This window comes from Glycine max, unplaced genomic scaffold (assembly GCF_000004515.6).
Source record: "Glycine max cultivar Williams 82 unplaced genomic scaffold, Glycine_max_v4.0 scaffold_99, whole genome shotgun sequence".
NCBI lineage: Eukaryota > Viridiplantae > Streptophyta > Magnoliopsida > Fabales > Fabaceae > Glycine > Glycine max.
Genome location: NW_024464751.1, coordinates 7,544 through 12,820, shown reverse-complemented (window position 1 = coordinate 12,820; position 5,277 = coordinate 7,544). Strand labels below are relative to the sequence as shown.

General features: G+C 31.4%; 1 protein-coding gene and 1 long non-coding RNA gene across 3 annotated transcripts in view; both read left to right on the top strand.

The window, feature by feature from the left end:
• Positions 1–5,277, top strand: part of LOC102660347 (zinc finger CCCH domain-containing protein 48) — a 13,555-nt gene that overhangs the window by 5,896 nt on the left and 2,382 nt on the right. The gene's annotated exons all lie outside the window — the stretch shown is intronic.
• On the top strand, positions 4,319–5,277 carry LOC106797929 (uncharacterized). Its single transcript, XR_001387273.2, has 2 exons — positions 4,319–4,617; positions 5,112–5,277. It is a non-coding gene; the product is annotated as an uncharacterized lncRNA (long non-coding RNA).

Genomic DNA, 5,277 nt, shown 5'->3' with positions numbered 1-5,277 from the left:
TTCATGGAAAGAAAATAACATGAATTATAAATTTTGTAGTGTGTTAGGATGGAGCAATTCAGCAAGGAAATCCATTTTTTCAAGGAATTTAAAAGGATTCATGATAAAATAACTTGTTTGGATAAAATAACTTGTTTGGATAAAATATTTGAAATGAGATTTAATTTTTGATACTTTTATAAATCATTTTGATTGACCAAAAACAGTGAGATTTCAAATCCTCTAAAAAACTATAGAATTTGAAATTCTTTTTTCGGAGATGCCCACTTGAACTCACGACGTTATTGCTCGCAACTCATTCGCGTTCAACACTCGCAACTACAGGTGACTAATGTTTTTACGACCGACATCGACATAAGTTTTTTTTCACTGGCGTTGCCCGATGTTTTTTCGGTAAGAATATTTTTTCTCGCTGACGTCAATCATGGGAATTTTGTGAATCATGGATGTTTTGATGATGCTAAAAAGAAATCACTTGATAATGATTGTCATCATCAAAAAGGGGGAGAATGTGAATATATGAATACATGATTTTGATGATGCCAAAAAAGAATCAAACAAGGTTGCTTCAAAGGTTAAGAATTGCTTCAATATTAATACAAGGTTTCTCCAACAAAAAAAGTCTTGCTTCAAGATTAACTCAAGATCAAGCCTTGCCTCAAAATAAAGTGTTTTCAAGACATCCAAGACTCTGGTAATCGATTATTAGGCAGTGTAATCGATTACCAAAAGACAATTTTGGAAAATAGCTGTTAGAAAGGGTTTTGAATTTGAATTTTGAACCTGTAATCGATTATCATATGTTTGTAATCGATTACCGGAAACAAAATTCTTGAAATTCAAATTCAAAAGTCATGACCCTTCAAAATATAATTGTGTAATCGATTACCAGAAATCTGTAATTAATTACCAGTGAAAATTTTCCGAAAAAGCTTTTTGAAAATACATATCTCTTCAAACCATTTTGAAAATGTACGAAGGGCCTATATATATGTGTGTCTGACATAAAAAAGTAAGAGAGATATTCCAAGAGAACTTAATTGTCAAATGCTCTCTCAACAACTCTTGGGCAAACACTTGCAAATCTATTGAAAGTTTATCCAGGAACTTCAAATTGTATTATCCACTCTAAAGGAGAGCAATCTTTCTGTTCTTCTCAAAAAGTCAATTGTAATCAAGAGACTGGTTGTTTCTTGAATTATGAGTTTCTTGAACACAAGGGAAAGGGATTCATTGGGTGTTCAGAAGTTGTAAAAAGGATTTTTACAAAGATAGTGGAAAATCTCAAGTGGGTTGCTTGAGGACTAGACGTAGGCAAGGGAAGTGGTTGAACGAGTATAAATCGAGTTTGCATTTCTCTCTTCCCTTATCTCATTTATGTTATTGCAATCAATTTTTCCTTTCATGTTTAAAGAACATTTTTAAATTGATTGCTTCTTCTTCTTCTGCATTCTGAGCCTATCATTTAGAAGGGGATTAAAAGTGTGTTAGTGAGACTTAATTCACCAACCGTCTTAAGTTATTGAGGTCACTTGTCCAACAAATTTTTTGCTGATGTCGGCCAATGATTTTTTTTGCCGTTGTCATCCAGGTTTTTTCAGTTGATGCAACCTATTTGATGTCGACCGAAAAATAGTCTTGGTTGATGTAGGTTTTAAAACATCACTAATTATGGTCAGGCAAAACAATCATACTTAAAATTATAAATATTTTGTATTTTTACATTATTAAAAATTGAAAAATATTTTTTTAATTTATATTTCAAAATTAGATTGTGTTTGTTTTCTATAAAGTTTAATATTAAAATTTCATCTATTTAAAATATAAAATTGAAAATTTGCATGTGGAGAAAATTGAATTGTCTTATCCAAATAAAAACTTTAAAATTGAAGAAATTTGAATTGATTTATCCAAACAAAGCATGTAAAAAATAAATGAAATTAAAATCAAAGCAAGTTAAATTCTAAACATTTCAAATTCCTTAGAATTTCAAAATTTCTAATCCAAACAAAAGGTAACGTCACACACTAGAAATAATTTTATAAATAGACATTTTGGTTCCTGACTTTTGACCCTTTTTGCAGTCCCTATCTTTTTGAAATGTTAAAAATAGTCCCTATCTTTGCATAAGTTTTACAAAATAGTCATTGCCATTAAATTTGAAAGTAACGTCGTTAGTGAGGTACATTATTGGCAATTTTAATCCCACATAGACTATCCAACGTGACAAATTATCTCAGATTGTGACACGTAGACTGGACTTTGATACAAAATTTAAAAAGTTGTCCAATATTTTCTTCTTCACTTGCTTCTTCTTCCTCAAATTAGGGTTTCTAAAGCTTCTCTCCTCTCAATTCCAACATGGTGGAGTCTTAAGTGTGTGTTTCTCCCTAGTCTTATTTGTTCCCCTCGCTCCATCTTTTTCCTCTCCTCACTTCATCTTTTTTCCTAGTGGGCTTTGATTTCTCCATGTCTGCAAGTGACAGTTCTTCTACATTTTCTGGTAGAATCATTCGTCGTTGCCACCATGGAAGACGTACAGCTATTCTAACTGCAAGAACAAGGAGAAACCCAAGAAGAAAACTAAGTTTCTAATCCTTCTTCTGTCACAAGAGAATCAATGATAGTGACTAATTTGAACTTACAAATTGAAGCATTGCAGAAGAAAATGAGAAATTTAGCAAACATTGTGTTGTTAGGTTTTTCAATTTTAATTATAATGTTAGTTTTAGGGGAAATATATTTTAGGAAAAATTTGTAGTAACATCTTTTGATATTATAAGTGTTGTTTTGCTGAAGAAATATTGTGAATGAAGTTCCTCAAGGTTTTGTTGCTACTGTCAATTACTTTGCAGTTCCTCAAGTTTTTCAGTTGAAATTTGATTTGGGTCTATCTACTGTCAATTACTTTGCAGAACAATAGAGTGATTCTCAACATGATCAAATATCATATAATTGGTTATACTTTTCTGGTGTTGATTGCATACATTTAAAGCATAATTATCTAAAAAATCTATATAAGTCATTAAATTATCCTAAAATCATTACCATGGAAGAAGCCTACAAATTGGTTGAAGAAATGATAAAACTAAAGCAAACCATCCACCAGAGAGCAATTATAAAAGTGTCTCACTTTAGATTTAGCATTTGTGATAGTTTCAGATATCTTGGTAGACTCATCCTGTGCTATGGCCAGTGATTCCTTGCACGCAGTCTCTTTTTTTCCAATGCCTTCTTTTCTGCTTCACATCGTTCCAATTCTCTCTTGATACTTTCAACGATCTTTTTGCTGACATATTTTTTTGCTTTTAGTAATGGTCATTCCTTGTTCTCTCTAATTCAAAGTTCAAATACCAACTCCAAAACAATGTGTAAATTACAAGAGAAAGAGAAGAATAGGACATTAAATCATGTGATTATTTTTCAAACACTACAAGCTGCTTTAAGGTTTAACAGTGGTCCTAGTCCATATGAATAGTTCCTTACTATTATGGAAATTGTACAAATGCAGAGAAAATTGCTAGCACGAATTCCTCCAAAGTCTGCATAAAAGCTCCAACACCTGAGCAGAAAACTACTAGCAAATTTCATTTGACACTTCCTAAACCAAAGAACCAACATGGCTCGACCATAATTTCATTTCAGACTAAAGCATATGATGCGCACACGCACCACTGCATGCTAGTTAAGTACCATAAGCTTTCACACCATAAACCAAAATCCTCAAGCTTTCATAGATAAGTACCATGATCTTTAGGTCATTCAAGCTTTCAAATGTAATAATCCCGACTCACGTCAGCTGACAAATATTTCCAGCATACTTTGACAAAAAAAAACTCCATTTGATATCAGCCGAAAAATAGTCTTGGTTGATGTTGATTTTGAAACATCATCAATTATGGTCCAACAAAACAATCCTAGTTAAAATTATCAATATTTTGTATTTTTAAATTATTAAAAATTGAAAAATATTTTTTAATTAATATTTCAAAATTAGATTGTGTTTGTTTTCTATAAAGTTTAATATTAAAATTTCATCTATTTAAAATATAAAAATGAAATTTTGCATATGTAAAAAATTGAACTGCCTTATCTAAACAAATGATTTAAAATTCAAGAAATTTGAATTAATATATCCAAACAAAGCATCTGAAAAATAAAATAAATTAAAATAAAAAAATTTAAATTATACGCATTTAAAATTCTCTAAAATTTTAAAATTTCTAATCCAAACAAAAGTAACTTCACACACTAGAAATAATTTTATAAATTGAAACTCAAAACAAATATTTTCATAAGTAAATTCAAACTATCTTCAAAATATTAAATTTCAGAAATGATTATTTTTTTTGAAAGAAAATAACTATCTATTTTTAAGACTTAATTTATCCTTTTATGACGGCAAATGTCCTTTTTATAAAAAATAAAAAATAAAAATCCTATATCTCATCTTATTGTTGCGTGCTTTACAAGCTAACAGAGAAACTATAAATAAGCCTAACACAACATTGGCAACAAACACCAACGTTTGATTAAGAAAATAGAAGCCTTATTTTGCTCTGTGTTCTTTCTCTCAACAATCGTTCCAACAAATCAAGCTACGTTTCTACCACTCAGGTTTGTTTCTCCGAACGCGAAAATCTAATACTTCTTTTAGGGTTTGTGATGGATGATCTACGAGAATCTATGTTCTATCCGACTTCATTTATCTCAGTGAAGCTTAGGGTTCCTTTCAATTTATTTATTTCGGGGTTTTCATAAGGATCGGCAATACCCTAATTTGGGGTTTGGGCAGAGTCTCTATTGACGTTGCTGATCAGGGTTAAATTATTGGTCTTTGATCCAAGTCTTCAATGGGTTTTGATCTGGATGTTGTTGATCTTCCTCGATCAACATAGTTTTGTTGCCGTTCATCACTTGCTTTACGATTGTTATTTTGGGAATGGAAAATTTGGGAGCCAAAAGGTTTTGGGTTTTGGATGAAGAATTAAGTCTATGGCTGGGATTTAATCATTGAGTTAATGACTGAAAGCATGAGCCATGGAGAATTTTATTGATAGGATACAGTACCTGATCTGGGATGTCATTACAATGCCATGCTTGTTTTTTAGAATATCATGGATACAAAGTTTGCACGAAGGACTGAGCGCATTGGTAGTACAACATGCTCTTATTGGAGAGCTGGAAGATGTAACAGGAATCCTTGCAGATTTTTGCACATAGAGACACCATCTCCCCCTGCTGCTTGTGGTTATGGCAATACTGCATATAGCAACG